Source organism: Mandrillus leucophaeus, unplaced genomic scaffold, assembly GCF_000951045.1.
Source record: "Mandrillus leucophaeus isolate KB7577 unplaced genomic scaffold, Mleu.le_1.0 Scaffold30, whole genome shotgun sequence".
NCBI lineage: Eukaryota > Metazoa > Chordata > Mammalia > Primates > Cercopithecidae > Mandrillus > Mandrillus leucophaeus.
In genome coordinates, this window is record NW_012103143.1 from 3437481 (window position 1) to 3460397 (window position 22917).

Genomic DNA, 22917 nt, shown 5'->3' on the forward strand with positions numbered 1-22917 from the left:
GAGGCTGGAAGTCCACGGCCAAGTCACTGGCAGATTCAATGGCTGTTTGCCGGTGGCCATCTTCTTGTGGGGTCCTTGTGCGGCAGAGAGCAGAGAGAGAGCTGGTTCTCTGGACCTCTTCTTATCAGGGCACTAATTTCATCACGGGGCCGCACCCTCAGGACTCAACTACGTTCCACAGGCCCCCTCTCCAAATGCCATCGCATTGGGAGTTGAGGCTTCAACATATGGATTTGGGGAGGATGCACACATTCCGTCTGTAGCAAGAATTCAGACTCAAACTCTCGCCTTAGGCTCTAATGCACCCAAACCCAGCAGCCACGCACTGCACACCCTGGAGAGCGTGCAGGGGACCCCTGGGTGGGTAAGGACAGGTTTTGGGGCTCAGGAGCTAGTCCCTGGGTTTGTCTCGCCAACCTTCACCCACCCCTTGACCTAGAATGGGCCTCCTGACCCAGAACGTAGGGATCGGGGCCTGGGAAGGTTGAGGGAAGCATTAAATGAGGTGGCCCTTTGTCATCTGTCTGGCACCCCATAGGCGCTTAAATGGTGCAACCAGGGTGCCACGGCCCTAACCTGCAAACACGTGTCCGCGACTTCAGGCCGGAGGCAGCCAAAACGCTTCCCAGCTCCCCTTCCCTGGGGCCCTGCTGGCAGTCCCTGGAGCCAGCCCCTTGGCTCCTGCCTGGCCCCTCCCGGGCGGCCAGCCTGTCCCAGAGTCCCCACCCAGCCCTGGCGCCGGCAGGCAACAGACGCTTGCTGGTGGGTGGTCGGGAGCGCGTGCCCGAGGAGAGCTGCCTCCACACCATTCACTGATCTAATCAATATCCTGCTCCTCCCGAGACCCCGATCACAGGCCCATCCAAGCAGGGGTCTGGCTGTGACCCCTTCTTCACCCCAAACTTCCCCCATGACCACCACCTCCCCCTTCCCTCTCCCCAGCCCGCCAGGGTGGGCCGCTGGGAGGAAGCCCATCTCTGACGTGGACCCTGCATACAGGGGGTCGTGGGCCTGTCAGATTGGGTCACCCGAATCAAGGGTGATGATAAAACCTGTCCCTCCAAATTAGGCCAGAGCCCCCAGAGCCCCGCTGATTATAGCCTGTGCACCGCGGACAAAGGGTCTCTTGAGGGTCATTAATATGGATTGAGGCCCATTGTTTTCTCAAATTAGGCCACAGGGAGCGCTTCTTGGGGCAGCACATAGCGGGTGGCACGGCTGAGGGTTCCTGGGTTCCCGCCCAGGGTCCTGCGAGGCCAGTCTGGCGGGCCGGCAAGGAAGAGGCCAGATCATTCCCAGGCTGAAGGCTGGGGCTCGGGGGTGAGGCCAGGGCCAGTGGGCTTCCCCAGCTCACCTGCAGAATGTTCTGGAGAAATTAAAGGATCCCTCTGAGTGCCTGCTGGGATTGAGTGAGAATTCTTAACTCACACAGAGGGTCTTGCTGTCTGCAAAGCGTTTTAGATTCTCAATGCCTTTCAACCTCCAGCACCCTGGGAATTCCACTCCAATTCTCAGTGTGGGAAACTGAGGCTCCAAAAGGTCCAAAGGCTGTCTAGCTGGTTCACAAGCCTCAATGCGGGTGCCCCTCCTTCAGCTCGTGACATGCCACATCACCGTGGGATTCACTGCCCGCGTTCAAGAACAAGGGTGGCTCAGATACATCGTGTGCACACGTCACCATGACGACAGCCATGGGCTAAGCACATGGAGGCCTTAGATCCTACAGCAGGTTGCCCTTTCCTCTTCTCCTCTGACTTCAAGCCCAGTAGCCTGGGGCTTCGCTGGGTCCTAGACACTTGTTTACGTGCTCACCACACTTCACAGTTTATCATGTAACGTTGCTCCATTACTTCAGGTGAGTTCAATGATGGCACAGTGTCATCTCTATTCCAGGAGAGGGAAGGCTCCGGGAGCCAAGGGGTCCTCACAGGCTGTCACAACCTGGCTGCTGTGGTGAAGAGCAGAGGTCAAGGTTGAAGGGATGAAGACCCCGACCGTGCCCTCACCTGGCTGAGGTGCGGTGGGGCAGAAGGTCTCGTAGCCAGCACCCTGCACCCTGCGGGGTGAAACTGGGCTCAGGAAAGGGATGGGCCCCACGCCACCACAGCCCGAGGTAGGAGGGTTCCTGCCCAGGACTTTTTAAGGGGCAGGATGTGGGAACAGCAGGGCAGCTACGAGATTCGTGGAGCCCTGTGCAAAAGGAAAATGCGAGACCCTCCTTCCAGGACGATCAGAGCATCCAACCACGTGCAGGGCCCTTCTGAGCCATGGCCCCTGTGGTGGCGAGGAATGGTTCATTCGATACCTGTCTGACAAGCACCTGTCTGCTTCGTGCCAGGCACTGCCCTGGACAAAATGGGTGCAAGTCCTTTCTCCGTGGGTCCAGGAGGGGCTGCTGACAGATGAAAAACAAAATGACTGCAGATCATGCCACTGCTCCATAGAAAACAGACTGGGGGTGAGGTAGGATATTGCTGGGGGGGCCCCTTAGTGGATAGGACGATCAGACAAATGGAGGCTCCCAGAGGATGAGGGACAGCCGTGTGGGGCAGTAAGACAGGAGAAGGCAACAGCCCAGTAAGGGAGCGGAGGCTGGAAAGTTGCTGCTTGGTCCTCGTCCTCCGTCCTGCTGGCTCCTTGCACAGGCACCAAGAGGGATCAGAATCCCCACCCCTGGGTAGGCCCTACACCCCCGCCCCCACCCCTCTGCTGAGCCCAAGCCTCTGCAAGTCCCTGGGGACCTGCCTCCCGCACCCTGACCGCCTGCTCCTGTCTTTCCTCACTCATGCCTCTGCTCGGGGCTGGGCTGGCGTCGTCCCTCCCCAGATGGATGTGTTTTAACATTCCACAAAGGAATAAGTTTCCAAAAAATAGCAATTAGGCCGGGCAAGGTGGCTCACGTCTGTAATCCCAGCACTCTGGGATGCTGGGGTCAGGAGTTTGAAACCAGCCTGGACAACATGATGAAACCCTGTTTCTAACAAAAAATACAAAGATTAGCCGGGTGTGGTGGCGGGCACCTGTAATCCCAGCTACTCAGCAGGCTGAGGCAGGAGAATGGCTTAAACCCAGGAGACGAGGCAGGAGAATCACTTGAACCCAGGAGGCAGAGGCTGCAGTGAGCCAAGATCATGCTACTGCATTCTAGCCTGGGTGACAGAGCGAGACTCTATCTCAAAACAAACAAACAAACAAACAAAAAACCAGTAATCAGATGGCAAGATATCATAATATGTTTTCATGTGAAAATATAAAGTTACAAAACAACACTGTGATGTGACTTAGGAAAAACAAGTGTGGGCCGGGTGCGGTGGCTCATGCCTGTAATCCCAGCACTTTGGGAGGCTGAAGCAGGTGCATAACTTGAGATCAGGAGTTCGAGATCAGCCTGGCCAATGTGATAAAACCCTGTCTCTACTAAAAATACAAAAAATTGACGGGCATAATGGCAGGCACCTGCAATTCCAGCTACTCAGGAGGCTGAGGCAGGAGAATCCCTTGAACCTGGGAGGCGGAAGTTGCAGTGAGCCGAGATCGCACCACTGCACTCCAGCCTGGGTGACAAAGAGGACTCTGTCTCAAAAAAAAAAAAAAAAAAAAGAGAGAGAGAGAAGAGAGAGAGAAAAGAAAAAACAAGTAGGTGGTATATGTGTAGGAGAACATAAAAAAGACCAGAAGGAACCACATCTAAGCGTGAGCATGTGAGCTCTGATGATCTCTGGCGAGGTTGCCTGTGGTGCCCTAACTGTTCTCTGCTTTTCCGATTGCTTTTGCAACCAACATGTATTATTCTTATGAGCAGAAAAACGCCCTGTTGTGCACATTTGGGATAAGAGAAGGGTGCTGCAGATGAGAAGACAAAGGGGTGGAGTGGGCCAGCTTCTCTAGTGTGGCATCTTCTCCTCTCCTCCTTGCCTGGCTGCCCGGACCCTGAGGGTCACAGCCTCCAGCCACTTGGCTTGAACGCACGCAGCCTTACCTTCCCCAGAACGCGTATGCACCCTCCACTTCCCTCAGGACCTGCCACCTCCAAACCTCTACCCCTGCTGGGTCCTCCCCTGGGCCACCCTCTCCTGCCCAGCTCAGCAGGTGCACGTCTTCCTAGCCTAGGGGGCCTGCTCAGAAGGTAGCTCTTTCAGGAAGCCCCTGGCTGGAGAGACCCCACCTTCCCCGGGCTCTCCTGCTGCCTCCTCTGGCCTCTCTGGTGAGCTGCCCACTCTCTTCCTTGAGTCAAAGTTCAAGGTGTGGCTGTCTTGCCTGTGAGGGCAAAGTCTGCAGCCGACTCCTCTCGCTGGCTGTCAGCTCCACAAGGTGGGCGGGTGCTCAGTAAACATTACTAAACTCATCAGCCCCCTTCGGGCAAACGGGACAGTGGGGCGAGGCCTGGCGTGGCTGGAAAAGCAGTCTGGATGCCCCAATTGCGCCTGGCTCAACGGCTTTATCTGACAGCCGTGGGCACCAAGACAAAGAGGCGTTTCCTGGCTGCCTTGGCCTCCTCTCTCCCAGGGGAAGGCAGGGTGACATGGCAAGCCTGGGCCACACAGCTAACCCAGGCCGGAGCCAGCAGCGGTTCCCAACACTGGCTAGGGCCCTTCCACAGACCTGACCCTGAACACATCCCAGGACCCCGTCAGCTTCCCAGGGAGAGTTCCCAGGAGTCTGTGCTGGTGTGGACAGGAGCTGGGGGCCCTTGGGTGTGCAGCTGCAGACATCACGGGCACCCAGAACCCTGACCAGAGTCAATGTTGTTGTCCCCTTGGCATGCTGGGAAAAAGTGGCTCAGACAGGGCTGGAGGGTTCTAAGACCCTTTGTATCCTCTTATTTGAGTCTGCGTCTTGGGAAATTGAGAAGTCCTCTGAGAGTTTCCCTTCACCTGACAGTCCCACCCTCAGGATGCAGTTGAGGCGGAGTCTGCACCCCTCAACGCTCTTCTCTGTGAAACAGTAAGGAAAGGTATGCAGACGTCATCATCCAGACTGAATTCCTCCTCCTTGCTATGAATCGTGGACCAAAGTGTTCAGGTCACCACAGTGATGACTCTGGTGCTGAGCTGGCACTGGGCAGGATCCGTAGCTTGGATGGAATGCCGGCAGGGGCCCTGCTGACCTCATCATGTAGAAGAGTTTTGGAGAGGTCAGGAGTTGCCAAGGGCCTGCAGACAATGTGGTGTGAGGAGGAGAGTGTGAGGTAGCACAGGCCTCTCTGATTCCGAGGTTCCCTTGAACCCTCAGGATTCCCAAGGAACCCTCAGGTCACCCCAGTGCCACCCAGTCCAGGGACAGAGCCATGCCTGAGTGCACAGCTCACTAGCAACTGTGTGCCAGGTGCCAGGCACCTACAAGTGTGCTGGGCATCGGGCTGAGGTGGGGCTGTGCTGGCAATGCTATAGACAGCATGTTCACACCAAGCACGGCTGCAAGCCCAGGACCAGCTTCCCTCCTTCCTTCAGAGCAGTCGCTGGGGCAGCCAGTGTTACTAGCGTTTCCCATTTGACAGATGAGGAGGTGCCAGGAGGCTGTGCCACTCAACCGACCTGGCGGTCCACATATCAGAGTACACACTCTGCCACCATTTGAATGGGGCTTGTGATGGCTGCCCTCACTCAATTCAGGGGTCCCCACCAGAAGCTCTCAGGCCGCACCCTGGGACCTCAGATACACTCTGGGCAAGTGGCAGGGGCCCTGAAAGGTCCAGAGTCCAGCCAACTTCAGGTCTCCCAGGCAAAAGGAGCCAGACCTCCCACACACCCCCTCGAACCCAGCAGTCACTCCAAGAGGGCTTCTCTGACAATCCAGGCTGATGCAGCTCACTGTGGCAAAAGACCTTCCCTGAACCAGGTCCTCACATAGAGGCCCATGCAGCTCTCTGGCAATGCTGAGGCTGTGGGCAGCCATAGACACTGGAGCTCCCGCCCTGTGACAAGTGCCACCCCATGCGGAGGAGCCAAGCCCAATGAACACCCCAAGGCAAGAGGGAAGAGCTCTGTGGGGCAGAGGGCAGCCTGAGCATCTGCAAACAGAGTGGCTCACAGAGAGGCCCTGGGGACACCTGCAGGAGATCTCTACAGAGAAAGGGCTACACCAGGCTCCATCCAGCAAGTAAGGTCTCTGCCAGCTTTGAGACTGTAAGCCCTTTAGATAGGGAGGGAGGGAGGTGGGTGAATGGATGGAGGGATGGATGGATGGTGGATGGATGGATGGATGGATGGATGGATGGATGATTGAATGAGTGGTTGGATGGATGATTGAGTAGGTGGATGGTTGGATGAGTGGATGGGTGGATGAGTAGATGGATGGATGGATGGATGGATGGATGGATGGATGGATGAGTGGTGTATTAGTCTATTCTCATGCTGCTAACAAAGACATACTTGAGACTGGGTAATTTATAAAGGAAAGAGGTTTAATGGACTCACAGTTCCACATGGCTGGGGAGGCCTCACAATCACGGCAGAAGGCAAAAGAGAAGCAAAGGCACATCTTGCATGGCGGCAGGCAAGACAGCGTGTGTAGGGGAACTCCAATTTATAAAACCAGCAGATCTTGTGAGACTCATTCACTACCATGAGAACAGTATGGGGTAAACCGCCCCCATGATTCAATTATCTCCACCTGGCCCTGCCTTGGACACTTGGGGATTATTACAATTCAAGGTGAGATGTGAGTGGGGACACAATGAAACTATATCAAGTAGATGGATGGATGAATGGATGGATGGATGAGTGGATGGATGGATGGATGGATGGATGGATGGATGGATGATGAGTGGATAGATGGATGAGTGGATGGATGGATGAGTGGATGGATGGGATGGATGGATGAGTGGATGGATGGATGAGTGGATGGATGAATGGATGGATGGATGGATGGATGGATAGATGGATGAGTGGATGAATGGATGGATGGATGATGAGTGGATGGATGGATGATGAGTGGATGGATGGACGAGTGGATGGATGAATGGATGGATGGATGAGTGGATGGATGGATGGATGGATGATGAATGGATGGATGGACGAGTGGATGAATTAATGGATAGATGGATGAGTGGATGGATGGATGGATGGATGGATGGATGGATGATGAATGGATGGATGGACGAGTGGATGGATGCATGGATGGATGGATGAGTGGATGGATGGATGAGTGGATGGATGGATGGATGGATGGATGAATGGATGGATGGATGAGTGGATGGATGGACGAGTGGATGGATGGATGAATGGATGGATGGATGAGTGGATGGATGGACGAGTGGATGGATGAATGGATGGATGGATGGATGCATGGATAGATGGATGAGTGGATGAATGGATGAGTGGATAAATGGATGAGTGGATGGATGGATGGATGGATGATGAATGGATGAATGGACGAGTGGATGGATGAATGGATGGATGGATGAGTGGATGGATGGATGGATGGATGATGAATGGATGGATGGACGAGTGGATGGATGAGTGGATGGATGGATGAGTGGATGGATGATGAGTGGATGGATGGATGAGTGGATGGGTGGAAGAGTAAGTGGATGGATGAATAGGTGGATGAATGAGTAGGTGGATGAATGGATGAGTGGATGGATGGATGGATGGATGGATGGATGGATGGATGGAAGAAAGGAAGAAAGAGAAGGAAGTTACACTGATTGATTTATATAGTTCGTCATACCAGAAATTTCTGCAGACTGGGTTGCTTACAACAGATGTTTCTTCTCTCACTGTCCTGGAGGCTGGACATCTGAGATCAAGGTGTGGCAGGGCTGGTTCTTCTGCAGTCTCTTTCCTTGGCTCGTAGACAGCATCTTCTCCTCGCATTTTCACAGGGTTGTTCCTTTCTGTGGGTCTGTGTCCTAATCTTATGAGGATGCCAGTCATATTGAATTAGGGCCCACCCTAGTGACTTCCTTTTCATTTGATTTCATCTGTAAAGATCCTATCTGCAAATAATGTCGCATTCCAGGGTCCTGAGGGTTAAGACTTCAACATACTAATTGTGAGGGGATGTGATTCAGCCCATAGCACTAAGCTCTCACAGACACTTCGGAGGTCCATGGAAGGAGGGAGCATGGGTACTCAATGCTTCCCAGAGTCCCAGCAACGCTGCCCAGAGCAGGTCTGTGCAAGGGAGGGCAGTCATCTGCTTTGCCAGGGTCTGGAGTCCCCTTCTTTCTTTCATCAGGACTCCACGTCCTCTGCCCCATGGCTCCCTCTTCCCAAACTTCTCTCTGGCCAGGACTTACACTCTGCAGCCCACAGTCTGGGGTGGAATTCCACGTCCTCCACTTATTAGCTGTGTGTCTTTGGGCCTGTGACTTAACTTCTCTGTACTTCAGTTTCCTTCTCTATAAAGTAGGATCAGGATATGCCCTACCTCATAGGTTTTTATAAGGATAAAATGAGGGACATTCACAGGATATTGGAACAGTGCCGACCCCTAGCAAGCACTAGGTTGGTGTTTGCTAAATAGATGAAGAAACCTTCTCCATGGGTAGGTTGAAGGTAGAATAGCATCAGGACCTGTCTGTGACCCAGGCTCGAGGGCTGTGGGCTCAGAGGAGGGGAAGAGCCTGCTGTGGTCAGGCCCACATCCAGAGGGGGCTTTTGCTTAGCAGAGGCTGCTGGCCAGGCAGTCCCAGCCGCACCCCATTTTATGCATATTAGAGAGAAATCCAAGCGTGATGGTCTGCAATTGTCCCGTTTGTTTACAGCATTTGTTGGAGCATATTTCTGGCAAGGAAGCTGACAATAAACCAAGGTCCGGGCTGGCCCGGCTGGTGGGCAGCAAATGAAGACAGCTGCCGAGGCGGGTGCCTCCCGGTGGGCTGGGGCCGGAAACCAGGGGCTCTGTCTCAGGCGCTTCAAAGAAGAGCCTTTGTCTAAGGCAGCCGAGCCAAGGGCCCCGCGGGGGCAGGCTGGCTGGGGCTCTGGGTGACGCCCGACTCACTCCACGACCCCACACGGGCAGCTCCCGCTCCCCGGGCCTCAGGTTCCCAACTGCGAAGTAAAGGGGAACTAGGGCCCTATGTACCTGCTGTGAGCCCCGCGTCAGCTCCAGGGAAGGGAGGGTGCTCTTGGGGTGCCGCCTCACTCCTTAGAGCCTGCATTCTGCAGCTTCCAGATAGAGAGAGACCTCAGAACACTCAGCCAAGAAACAGACAGGCCAGGGCATGGCCTCCAGACACGAGGTCATGGGAGAAGGAGAGTCAGGGCCGCCCAGTGAGAGGACACAGAGGCTCTGTGGGAGAAGGGAGGGACAGTCGCGGCATAGGCACACACAGACCTGGCAGGAGGATCTTCTGATGGCCACCGGGCCTGCACCCCTGCTGTGAGCCCAGAGCCCCATGCACCTGCTTCTTGTCCACCTCCAGAAGGGTGCTGCCTTCTGCACATCCTTGTTGAATGGTGTCCCAAGGGAACTCTGAGATGCCACTTCAGGTGACTCCCCTGCCTCCCAAAAACAGTTACTGAAGGCGTTGTTCACAAAGGACGCCTCATGAAGGCACAGCTTTTAAGGACCTCTAGTGTGAAATGGGAGTGTTTCAGGCATGAGAAAAGGCCCAGCAGTTTCTGGAAGGAGAAGAGGACACTCCTCTGACTCCGCCAAGCGGGCCTGCCCTGTGTCGCGCTGGCCCATGCGGCTGCCGAGCCCGGCCGTTGGGCAGCACTTGGCGATGGGTGGCCGTGGGCAGGTTCCCTGGGCTCCTGGGGTCTCGTCTTCAGTCTGTACTTTGCACTGTCCTCCTCCCGCTGGGTCAAACCCTGCACTCAGGACCATCTGCAGGTCACCTCCCTGAAGTCGTCCACAGCACCAGAGGCTTCACTGGTTCCTCTGTTTTCTCTGAAGGCAGAGAATCTTCTAGTGTGTGTGATTTACAATGATTTGTGTCCCGGTTTTATCTGCTACAGCTGACCAGTAGTTTGACACAAGTGGACTGTGCTCAAATCTCTGAACCACCCCCACCACCACCACCGCTCGCCCCACACCTTGTCCTGAGCTCGGCATGTCACTGTGTACGGGAAGTGGGGGGCGGGGGGGAATTCACAGCCAGATCCTCCAAGTCAGGTGCTTTGCACACTAAATCTTACTTGACCTCCAAGCAAATGGGTGATATAGTGCCCAGGCCACAGACGAGGACCCAGAGAGTCAGAGAGGCAAAGGGTTTCCCCCCAGGAACATAACGGAGCCAGGAGTTGGACGCAGACGCTTAGGGTTCCAAGGTCTTCTCATCCCCTCTCAGTGAAGGTCAGCGGCGGGGAGAATAAATGTGCTGGGGGCTCAGGAATTCTCGGAGTCGGGGTTGATGATGCCACTGACCTCGCTGGACTTAACATTCATTCAACAAATATTTGTCCCAGACACCAGAAGAACCAGGGGAAGCTCCGCCCCTAGCACCAGGTGCCTGCCTAGGTGCAGGCAACACTGCTGATAAGGTGGGACCCTCTCGTGGGGGCGTGGGCTAGAGGGTAGGCATTGGCCATAGGCTCTGGCTTGCTGCAGAGGTGCCTCTTGTCTGGTGAGGGGAGCAGGGGTGGGGGATGGGGCTGGCCCCAGCCAGGACATCGTCTGTGTCACTCAGCAGCAGACTGACCGGCGCCTACTGCCCGGCCAGCACTGCTGACCCCTCTGCCTGCCTTAGCCAATATTTGAGGTCAGGAGGCAAGTACAGCATCTGTGGGCAGGCCACCTGGCCAATGGGGTTCCCCTCCGGGCCTTCTGCTGCCATTCTGCTTCCTGAAGCCAGGAAGCCCAGTTCAGGGGCTCCGCCAGGGCTCCCGTGGTCCTGCCTGTAGCAGGGAGGTAGCAGGACCCCCTTGTTTAGCCTCTGCTGCATCCTCAGCTGCAGCAGGGAGCCTGCCAGGCAGGTGTGGGGTGGGTATCTCTCGCCGAGGCCCCCTAGGCACTCTTGTGTCAGGGTGGTGCTATCTGAGATCCTGGAGACATCTCAAATGGGGACCCTTTCTTAACCACACAGACAGGCAGGACAGCGGTGTCTTCCTGCATGACAGAAGGGGAAACTGAGGCCCAGGGTGATGCAGCCTGGGACCTCCCAAGCCAAGGTCCAAGCTCTTACCTCAGGTATGGAGTTCCCACGATAACCGTGGGTCACTGCAGCCCCACTGCCGGGCCTGGGGTCTGCACTGTCACCAGCATCCCCAGGGACTTGAGGGATGGCACAGCTTTGGGAAGAAATCCTGCCCGTGGTGAGGTCTGTGTCCTGCCCCAGGCAGACCATCTCAGCACTAGATGTCAGCCAGCTGTGGGCCATCTGGGGGAGCGTCTGAAAGCCGGGCCTTGAAACTTGGCTAGAGTTTGGTCAGCACCACGAGGTCCACCTGCCCACTGGAGCCTCCACGTTCATCTCCCCGGGTGCTGCCTGAGTTTGGCTTGTGATTCCAAAACCAGGTGAAGGCGCAAAAGCCGTGCTTCAGCCGCGAGGGGCCCGTGGGCCCAGGAACGCTTAGAATTGAGCTTGCTCCAGAGAAGACACGCAGGGCCAGGGAAGGTGGAGGAGCAGTCACCCTCCCCTCGCTGTCCTGGGAGGTCTTCCTGAGGAAGGTGCCATCTGCTCAGAGACTGAGGATGAGGAGAGAGGGCACAGCCTATGGGGACAGGGGAGGGGCCTCTCCCAGTCCCAGGGATCATCTTCCAGGAAGGCCCAGCCCATCTGAGGAGCTCCATACGCCCCCGCGATGGGTGGCAGGGCTGGGGCTCTGTGGCAGGGCTTTGAACTGCCAGCCAGCCCCAGGACGGCTGCCTGGCTGTGTTGCTGGCCCTCCTCCTGGCGCTGCCCCACTGTCCCCGAACTGGATCCAGGCAGACAGGGAAATGTGGATGTCAGCTCTGAACCACCACATTCCTGAGGTCCTCTCCGGGCCCAGAGCTGCGCGGTCTCCTCTTTCGCGTTAACCCGAAAAGCCGTGCTGGGGGGTCCTGGCCCCCCCTACTCTGCCGCCTCTGCATTCCCTGCCCCTGCCAGCACGGCCCAGCCAAGGCTTGCAAGCACATTCCCAGGGGGCCTGGGGCGGCTGCCGCCTCCCGCAGGCGGAGTATTCTGGGGGCGTCCCCTAAATGAAAACAGGGCAGGAATGCTGGAGGCCACACCGTGTCCCCAAGGCTTGGGTGCGGTGCTTGGAGCTGGCACAGAAGAGGGAAGGGGGAGGGAGGAGGAGAGCGGAGGATGGGAGGAGAGAGGGGCCTGGAAAGCCCAGGAGAGCCAGCTGGACAGGGTGGGATGGCATGGGAAGAAGAGGGAGCCCTGTGAGGGCTGCAGGGCACCGGGGGCCTCAGAAAAGTCACTCGTGGGAACCAGGGTGGAAATCTCGTCTGCTGTGACGCTCACCCTCTCTGTGGCCCATTTTCTCATCTGTGAATTGGGAGATGGTGTTTTGAAGTCCCCACGGGGCAGGACCCGAGTGAGGGCTGACGGGGAGCTAGGCTTGGCCTCTGCCCTGTCCTCAGGAAGGGGCCGTGTGATGTCCATGTGTGCTGGTCATGGTGGTCCCCTTGGGGTCCTGGTCCCCATCAGTCACGGCACTGGGCCTCCCTGTGGCTGATTCTTTGCGGGTCGTGGAATTTCTAGTTTTAAGGGGACCAGTGTGGCACAGCAGGGAGCTCCTGAGTGGCAGCAGGGTGCTCCCCAGGCAGGTGTGGGTGGGCGTCTCTCGTGGAGGCCCCCGAGGCACTCCTGAGTCTGGGTGGTGCTGTCTGAGCTCCCAGAGGCAGGTCCTGGCTCAGGCAGAAATCTTGTCTGAAGGGAATCTTGTCAGACGCCTTCCACTCCGACATCCCCATCTCCTTCCCCACAGTGATAGCCTGGTAACCGGCCGTGCCTCTTTGTCCCTTGTCCTCCCAGGTCCCTACATGGGTCAAGATGGGAGCTGCCTTAAAGATCTCCATTCTGCAGAGGAGGAAACTGAGGCACAGACATGGATGGAGGGAATTTGCCCAAGGCCCTTCGGCCTTCTGGGCCCAGACCCCAGCCCCAGCCCAGTGGCAGGAAGAGGGTCTCATGCCGCCCCCCCGCGACCCCGATAATCCTGCATGCACGGCACAGGCCTCGGCCCTCCTCTCCCCTGGCCTGGTCCCACCCTAGTGGGCCCGGCAGTGGGGCCTTCCATCCTGCCTCTGTCACTGCCACGGAAGAACATCGTGATGCATCCCAGGCCTCTGTCCTTCAGGTCAAGGGGGACTTCCCTGAGCACAGCCACTCACCACACCCCTGGGTCTGGATCCCACGCAAGGACAGGCCTGGGTCCCTGGACCAGGGTAAGAGGGAGACACAACAAGGCCCAGACAGGTTGACTGACTGCCTAGGGTTTCTGGTCAACGGGCAATGGAGTCGTTTTGACACCCAGGTCTGGCCTCTTTGGTCTGCGCCGGGCAGTGTTGGGAAGCAGGCTTGGGCCCCCTCCAGCCACCCCAGTTGCTCCTCTGAGCCCCTGAGGTGGGCATCAGACCCAGGCCTCTCCCACGGCAACAGGAGGGTACAGAGAAGGAGCCTTTGTCCAGCTCTGGAGAAGGCCCTGCTGGGCAGGGGCAGTTAATGGACCTGCCCGGGGTGGGCCCCACACAATGGCACGTTGTGCCACCTGTCGGGGGCGATCATCGTGCTTGCCCATCAGGGCCCCATCGCGGGGACACACAGCGCATAGGTGCAGACCCACAGCGGCTGCCCAGGAGCCAGGCCCCCCAGTCTGAGAACACAATGGCCATCAGTCACCAGCACGGCACGGGGCCCTGGGCATGGGGAACCGGCAGGAGAGGGCCAACATGAGCGCCAGTGGCACCACCAAGACGCCCAGGTTTGGAAGGGTGAAGCCAGCCTGGCCCAGCCCTGCACAGCTGTAGCCTTGACACGCACCTCTCCTTCCTGAGCCTTGCTTTTGCATTCCCACAGCGAGGCCAAAGCCCCCTCTGCCACACCTGCCAAACTGTGGGAGAGATGACGGGAAATCAAGGACGAAAAGGTTCATGAGAAAGAAAGTGGGCAGATAAGGCTGCAGAAAGGTAATGAGAAGCTAAGCCTTGGTCTAAGAAGTCCAGTGAGAACCTGCACAGCACGGCTGTGGCCCCCAAATGCCCCTTGGATAGGAGAGAGCTGGACCAGGCCTCACGTGCCAGGGAGCAGTCCAGGGGTCTCTCCACTGCAGACCACACTGTGACCCTGGGTGCCCGCTGGTCTCTCCACCGCAGACCACACTGTGACCCCGGGCACCTGCTCCCCACTTGGAGCTCGTTTCTCCGAAACTGAAATAAGGGAGCTCAAGACTCCCAGGCCCTTCCTTCTACCTCCCTGGACACCAGAGGTGGCTGCCATTGGGCACTAAGGACGCTTGACACAGAGGGGCCCCAACATGGGCCTAGAGGGGCCCTGGGCGGTGCAGGCCGCAGTGCCCTCCCTGTCCTGGCAACATGCAGGGACCCCAAACCTCCAGCGAGAAATCACTAAAATAGCCAGCGGCAGCTTTCCCACAGGCCTCCCATGTGGTATTTTTAGCCCTGGAGCCAGAGGCTTGGCTTGTTAAGAATAGCCTGGGGCAGTGGGAACGTGCTCCGGCTGCAGGCGGGCTGCGGACTCCCATGCACCGGTCAGTGGGTGCTCCAAGGGCCGAGAGGTGTCCACAGACCATAGGCTCCCCCACAGGGACAGGGGCAGTTCTCACTTGCAAAATCAAAAAGGCGCAATCCAATGCACTGGGCTTCTGTGACCGCAGTCGGGAAAGACGGTGGCTGTCCTCACAGGGAACCCCAGTGGCCGAGCCTCCCAGGGGCTGGCAGGCTGGATTTGGCCTCCCACCTTGCCCTCTGCAGCCCCAGCCCGACACTCTCAGGGGGTGAAGAGGTTGAGCTGCCAGGGTCAGGCTGGGTGAGTGGTTCCAGCCCCGGGGGTGGGGGTGCCATTCCCAGGTCACCCAGCCAGGACCTGATGCACCCGGGTCAGCTCCTGCAGCCTGGACTGTCTGAGAATCCCTCCCCAAGGAGATGCTCCTCCATAGCACAGGTCAGAAAGGGGCCTGGAGTTTTGCGGGGGGAGCCCTTGGCCCCTCAACACCCCAGTCAAGGAGGAGCGCCCCAGCCCCTCACACGTGCTCCTTGGGGATTTGGTCCAGGCCCTAGGGATGGAGTGAAGCTGTCCCACCGTCAGCCCAGGCACCTCTGGGGCAAGAGGCCCATCCCTAGTCAGCCCTGTTCTGCCGCACGGGCTGTTGTGCGAGCTTCGGTCTCTGTCGTGCACAGCTGCGGTCTCTGTCGTGCAGAGCGGTAAGGCTGGCAGGACAGCCAAGGCTTGGGACCGGAGGCACACACAGCCAACAGTCAGTGCTGTGAAGACAAAGAACCTGAAAAGTCAAGGGCTTCCAAGAGTGACAGAGACAGCCTTTCATCCAGTACCTCTTGACTCTGAAACCTCCCATGGCTCCCCAGTACCTGCAGCAGCTAGAAATCCAATTCGCCGATGAATCCTTGTTTCCTTCCAGATACAAACTCATCTGAAAGCATTAAAACAATGGAAGCAGGTGAGAGCAGAGAGATCCCAAGTGCAGGTGAGGTGGGGTCCCTGAGGCAGGCTCAAAAGCTGCTTCTCAAGGCAGGGGGTGCCCTGTGTGCCCTCTGAGAGCACAGCCTGCAGACAGAGTCCAGATATCTCGGGCAGGCCTTTGAGGCCTTCGTGTCAAAGCCCAGTTCTACCACTTCCTAGCGTTATACCTTCGGCCCGGTGGGAGTCCCTGGTTGCCAGTTGATGGTGTCATTGGGGAAGTCCAATGGTGGACCCCAGCACAGCAGGCGCTCAGCAGTGCAGCGGTATCATTGCTTAGCCCCACCTCCCTTTCCAGACTCCGCACCCCTCCTCAGGCTCAGAGCAAGGACTTCCCCCTGCCCCTCCACCCGGCCTCTCCTCACTCCCTGTGACTCTGCCCAAGCAAGACCTCCCCATGGAATTCGTTCATTTGTCAACTCATTATGCAGCTGGCCAGCCATCCCTTCTTTTTTATCCACATTTTCTGAGGGCCTGCTGTGTGCCGGCTGCTGGACACATGAAGACATGGAAGGCCCTAGGCCTTGACCTCCAAGAGCCCCAGTTTGGTGGAAGAAGCAAACAAGGAGACTGCAAAATACACCCTGTGATGGGGAGGGTTGAGGTTACCAGTGGGAGAGGCGAGCTGGCAGGGCTCAGTGGTGAGGGTGCAGGTGGGGGACCAGGGACACCCAGGAAGGAGATGGCTAGGTTGAGCTTTGCAGGCTCCAGGGGGAGAATGAAGAGCTGACACCTGCAATATGCCTGGAGCACAGCAGGTCAGTACAACCAGGACCACCCCGTCCTGCATCCCCACCATGAACTTGGACTTTCTGGAAGGTCCTTGCTTATCCCAGCATCCACACACCCTTGACCAGACCTGGTCAACATTTGCTTAGTAAGTGAATCAATGAATAGTTTGCTCCAAAAGGCTCCTTGGTAATGGGGTTAGCCCATGGGAAGCTGTGGGGTGAGGGAGGAGAGAGAGGATTCTGACCTCCCAAGGAGCTGGGCTGTGGTCTCCTGCTCTGCCTGGAGCCAGCCCTGGGCCCTTGGCATGAAGACCTGGTGAATATGCCAGCCCAGTGTTCTGTACCTTCCTCCTCCCTTGAGGCCTCTACTAGCCTCCTCTCACCCACTCCTGCACCTGCCACACCAATCTGTGTGGAGTGCCCACTCCAGCCAGGCTCTGCTCTATCAGCAAACTCAGCGGGCAGAACCCCTGCCCCATGGCACTGCTTCAGCCTGGTGAGACCGGCAAGGAGATTGTGAGCAAGAGGGCAGTGGGCTCTGCTAGAAGTCACAAGCGGTGCGGAGAGGAGCGGGGGCATTTGGAGCACAGTGGACAGGGATTACGGAGGTACAGGGCAAGGCAGCCCAGGAGGAGGGAGCAGCCGGTGCAAAGGCTCCGAGGCAGGAGGGCGCAGAGGCCCGTGGGGCTGGAGCAGAGGGAACTGGGAGGATGGGCAGACGGGGTTGGACCTCTTCGGCCACTGGAAGCATTTTGATTTTCCTCGAAGGCAGGAACTAGTGGGAGGCTTGGTCTCACATTTTCCCAGGGTCGGCCTGGCTGTTGGGGTGAGAAGAGACTGGAGAGAGACCACGATGGAAGTCAGGAGGCCAACAAGGAGCCGGGGTAGTCCTCTGGGGAGACGTGATGTGGCTTCAGCCCCAGTGGTGACGGCGGGGTAGAGCCAGAGGGGTTCTGAACTGAGTGGATGTGAAATGAGGGAAAGAGGGACGCTGTGGTCAGCAGAATCACGCCTCCCCTAAAGATGCCCCGTCCTAACCCCTGTCACCCTTGACAGTGTGACCTCCACCACAAAGGGGACTTTTCAGGCATGAAGGTTAAGGAACCCTGAGATGAGGAGATGGCCCTGGACTGTCCAGCGGGCCCAGCGTCATCACAAGTGTGCTTATAAGTGGAGGAGGAGGCGGGGGAGCCGAGCAGAGGCGGGGGAGCCGAGCAGATGCAGAGGTCGGAGGGACGTGCAGTTGGCTTGAGATGGAGGAGGAGCTATGAGCCAAGGAGCATGGGCAGCCTCTGGAAGCTGGAAAAGGCAAGGGATTTTCCTGGAGCCTCCAGCAGCACCCAGCCCCGCTGCCACCTCAACTGTAGCCCGGTGAGACAGTGTCCGATTCCCGACCTCCAGAACTGTGAGATAACACGTGTTGCTTTAAGCCACTGCAATTGTGGTAATTGTCACAGCAGCCATAGGAAACTCTACAGGGGTTGAACCTGCTGACCTCCGAGCTCACGCTGAAGCCTCCTGGAACACTGTGGGTTGTGAGCAGGGATGAGAACGCAGCATGGAGATGAAAGACGCATCCACTGGGGAAGGCCCACTGTCATCGAAATTTCAGGGAAGATTCCTAGGCTGAAAAAAGAGAAAGTGGCCAGTGTGGCACAGAATGCCGCATGTCAAAGAAATGGCACCCAAGCCATCCGTCAGTCCCTCACCTGCCACACAGACAGCACCTTGGACCCAGCAAGATGTCACTCACCACACTGATGCTGTCCACAGGCATCGCCTTGCTTTTGCGACTCTGTGAGATTTGTCAGCTTGGTTTGGTTCTGGGGTCATATCAGAGCTGTCAGCCTAGGAACCCACCCTGGTTTTGTGTCCGTACTATTTCCACAGCATTGGAATAAAAGGCATTTTAACCAACACCAGGAACCCATGGGAATCTTTTCAAAGGCTCTGTATCAGCGCAACCTAAGGAACACTGTTGTCAGCAATGAAATCGGTTGAGGATTCGAAGCCGGCATGTGGTGCACGCAAATTTCCTTTTTTTTTTTTTTTTTTTTAAATCAATGATTAGACGATTCCTTGGAGCGGTTTTAGGTTCACTGCAAAACGGAACAGAAAGTGCGGAGTGACCATATCTCACCTTCCCAAACACACACACAGTTTTCTCTGTGACTAACATCTTGCATCTGTGGCACATTTGTTGCAATTGAGGAACCAATATTGACCCATTATTATAAAGTCAGTAGTTGACATAAACATTCACTGTTGGTGTGGTGATTCTGTGGCTTTGGATAAATGGAGAGTGACGTGTATCTGCCATTAACAGTATCATGCAGAAGAGCTTCACTGCTCCCCAGTGTCCTCCGTCCTCCATCCACTCACCCCTTACCTCCCCCAGCCCCTGGCAGCCACTGATCCTTTTCTGTCTCCACAGTTTGCCTTTTCCACGTGTCGCAGGGTTGGGATCATGTAGCCTTTTCAGATCAGCTTCTTTCACTGAGTGACGTGCAGTTAATTGCTCTTCCTGTCTTTCCGCGACTTAAGAGCTCATTTCTCTTTAGCACTGGATAATAATATTCCACTCTCTGGACGAACCGCAGTTGATCTCTCATCCGCTTTGTGAAGGGCATCTGGATCGCTTCCAAGTTTGGGCAGTTACGAAGAAAGTGACGGAAACATGCCGAAAACATGGCTCACGCGCTGTGTTCGTGGTGTGTGGAGGGGGCGCTTCAACCATCAAAGGAAGCTTGGAAAGAGGTGGAGTTTGATGACCTTGGGGCCCCTGGGGTAGCATGACTCCAGGGCGTGGGAGAACTTTCTGGAAGGTGAGCCGTCCAGCAGTGTGGGGCCAGGGTAGCCAGGACATCTCAAGAAACTTTTCCCCGACATCTCGCCTGCCCCACCAGGTGTAAGCAGAGGACAGGAAGACCTGACAGGGATGTGCTCTGCTCTGCGAGAAGACTGGGCACTGCTATGTCCTGGGACTCTGGGCCTGGGCAGCTCTTCCCTTGGCAGAGGGCACCACTCTCCTGCTGCTGCCATCTCCTGCCTGCCATCACCCCGAGGGGCAGCCCTAGGGCAGGGCGTGAGAACCTTTCATCTCTATCCCTGCTTCCCATCTCAGGACCTCCCGGTGCCCCCAGCCACACCTGAGTCATTAGGGCTTTGCCATCTGACCCCTGCTCTGCACAGGGAGAAGCAGGAGATGGCACAGATGGGCGTGGAGCCAGAGCCACCCCAGCCCTGCTGCAGGACCACCCCTCAGCGGCGTTATCAATGCCCATCTGAGCCAACTGCGCACAAAAACAGGAAGACTGGGACAAGATCTTTCACCTTCCTTCGATTGTCATCATCCAATTGTTCTTCCCGCGGTGACGCCATCCGGCAGCTTCACCGATATTCCTCTCTGGCATGGCAGGGCCCGGCCCATCCCCCACAGAGGAGACAAGGCGGCGGAGAAGCCGGCCTTTCTGCAGGGCACAGGCAAAGGGCTGTGTGGTTGCCAGATGCACAGAAAGACCTCGACCACAACCTGGGCTTTCAGGGCAAACCCAGGGGCCTTTTCTTGACTATGCCGGGGGCATGGAAATGACTCCTCAAAATGCAGCACTTACAGCAACAGGGGAGCAGCCCTGCCAGACAGGCCCAAGTCCTGGGCTCAAGTGCCTGCTGTGTGGCAGGTGGTCCCGGACAGCGAGGGCCCACTCAGGGGAAAACATGGTGAGACCTGGGATCTGGGCTTTGACAACTGGCCAGTAAGATGAGGCTGGCAGGCTTGGAGGCAAATTGGCCACAGCAGCTGCTGCGCTCCTGGAAGAATTACATGAGGAGTAGTGTGGCTCCCCCAGAGTTCCCACCTCCAGCAGGAAAGCATGGACAGGAACCAGAGGGCTGGAACCTCTGGAGACCCGGTAGGAAAAGGCCACCCAATCCCCCGGTGCTTCTAGGAAGATTTTTCAATATATAATTGTGACCAGTGGGAAGTTGCGACAAACCCCTGGGGCTGGGAGAAGCCATGCACCAGGATAGCAGGTCTTAAGTGAGGAAGGCAAGGACAAAGATGCCCCAGGACGCCCACCCAGAGCCTGGAAGGTGGAAGGTGCTGCCCTCACCAGCCCCCGCTAGATACTCACATGATCACACACACGGGTGTGCAGGTATGTGCATGCACACACACACACGGGCTGCTGGGTAGTGTGTGGGTCCTTGCTCCCTGTGGAATTTGTGCAGCCACTTGGGAGGACGCACCCTCCCTGGCCTCCAGGGGCTCCATGCATGTCCAACAAGAACACGTGGCCAGGAGGGGAGGTTGGCTTTGCTGATCCCAAGGCCCAAACGTTCACAAAGGCAACTGGGAACTTGAAGGGCATGGGGTCGAGTCCCAGCTCCTGCACCTCTGTCCTCACTTCTGCACCAGGCCTGAGATCCCTGGTCCTAAGTACCTCCTGGGGATGATGTGAGCTCTGGGAAGAAAAGAGGAGGCAGGGCTTGATGACAGGAGCTCCTGGGGCAGGCAGGGGCAGCTAGGATGACAATGCTGGTGGCAGACTTCGAAGGGTACGGGAGGCCTTGCTCTCCTCCACGCCCAGGGCTTTAACAATATGCAGCAAGTTCAGCCGGATTTGGGAGGCCATGACAGCCCAAGCCCCTGCAGCAACAGCGGATGTCTTTCTTGACCAAGATTGGCTGGGAAGAGACAGCAGCGTGCCGCCGGGTGGAGAAGGTGGGTTGGTCCAGAACATTTCAGCTACAAGCGACAGAAACAGCAATTTAAACTGGTTACAGCCAAAAGGAGAGGGTTAATTGATGTAGAACAGCTTCAGGCACAGCTGGTTCCAGGAGTCTGTCACCGGAACTTGGGGTCTCCATCCCTCCTTCTCTAACTCTGCTTTCCCGTGTTGGTATCACTCATGGGCAGACTTGCCTTTCTGTCTTTTCCTTCTAGTCCAAGACGGGCATGGGGCCAGAGCCAGAGCCATCCTGGTCCTGGGTGGCTGCCTTGCCAGCTACAGAACCAACTTCCGGCAGTGTTATCAGTGCTTTCCTGAGTTGACGAGCACCATGCACCCAGAGGGGCTCTACCTTGCTTTGAGGGTGGTTTGCTCTTTCCTCTCTTTTCTTTCTGCCCCCATCAGAGAGACGGTTGTGGAGACAACTGAAGGGGCTTGGTACTGGCATCTGGAGGGCAGACGCTAGAGATGCTGTTAGATACCCTACAGGGCCCAGGACAGTCCCCACAGCAGAGAATTATCCGGCCGCGGTGCAGGATAGAGAAATCCTGGGACAGTGGCTGTGGGCGTCCAGATCTGGTCATTCCTCCAGCCACAGCGGGCTTTCGGAGGTTGTCCTGAGACTGCAATGCAGGGGGACAGTCCTTAGGAGCAGCGTGGTCCCCACCTGGGCTGACGATAGATCTTTGGGAGGCAGCAGTGGCCTGAGCCCTGGACCAGAAGACAGGGGTCCTGGCTCTCGTTTCCCCTCATTCCTCCTCTGCTCAAATGTGTCACTCCCCGCTTGCCACCCGCATTTACTTGTCTGAGGCAGGAGCTGATCTAGGAGCTGGGGAACCACTCACAGGCCTTGGGCAAAGGTCAGTGCCTGCATAGACTTGGCCAGCACAGTGTGCTTGAGCCCAGCATCTCAGCCTCCTCACCACGGGGATCGTGCGGCCAGGGAAGTGCTGGCTTGCTTCCAGGTTGGTTTGGGTGTTTTCTATTTCCTCTCTTCTCGTGCCCCCCCGCCCCACCCCGCCCCAGGTTCCCATTGAAATGCCGGCCAAACGGACAGCTACAGAGGCAGTTCCAGACCGCAGCCTTCCGGGGCCCTGCTCTGAGCAGCTGCCTGAGAGTCCCAGGCCGGGCGTACATTGTTCCATTTTTGGAATTCTTCGGGAGTGAGAGCAGCCTCGGCTGTCAACAGTGCTCTGTTCACAGAGGCCGGCCCGGCAAAGGAGAGAGGGTGAGCTATTGTCCAGGGCCGGGCTGCGGGCCGCAGGAATGTGCTGGAATGCCGGCCCGCATGGCACAGCCCCAGAGCGGAGCCTTTGTGTGCAAACACCACCGGGCAGCAGGGCCATCCCATAAATAATGATGACCTCACCCCCAGATATCAGGCTCCAGTGGCGGGATGGGGTGGGGGCGGGGGCCGGCCCGCAAAGGGAGACCACAGGGGAGGCGCACCCTTCCCCACACACAGGGCCCCGCAGCAGCCTCTATGCAGGAACGCCAGCCAGAGTGGGGCTGGGGTGGGTGCCTGCCCCTGGAAGCAGGCTGTATTTACTGTCTAGGGCCAACTGACACCCCACAGTGCCTGAGACCTTGGCATCGGGGCTCAGAGCTTCAACCCCAAAGGGTCCTGATGAAAATGCTGGTATAAGTATAGGCAGTTCTGGTATGGGCGCAGAGGTGCAGGTATGGGCATGTGCAAGTTGAGGGTATAGGGGGACGGGTGCAGGTATAGGCGGAGGGATACAGGTACAGGCGGGGGGATGCAGGTATAGGCGGAGGGGTGCAGATATAGGTGGAGGGGTGCAGGTATGGCTGGAGGGGTGCAGGTACAGGTGGAGGGGTGCAGGTACAGGTAGGGGGATACAGGTATAGGCGGGGGGATGCAGGTATAGGTGGAGGGGTGCAGGTATGGCTGGAGGGG

At 57.2% G+C, this 22917-nt stretch overlaps 1 long non-coding RNA gene across 1 annotated transcript; it reads left to right on the forward strand.

The window, feature by feature from the left end:
- The first annotated feature begins 10494 nt into the window (after window positions 1-10494).
- Window positions 10495-18527, forward strand: LOC105544502. The gene is made up of 5 exons (XR_001006767.1): window positions 10495-10872; window positions 10976-11079; window positions 12857-13269; window positions 15480-16415; window positions 17077-18527. It is a non-coding gene; the product is annotated as an uncharacterized LOC105544502 (long non-coding RNA).
- Window positions 18528-22917: the final 4390 nt, after the last annotated feature.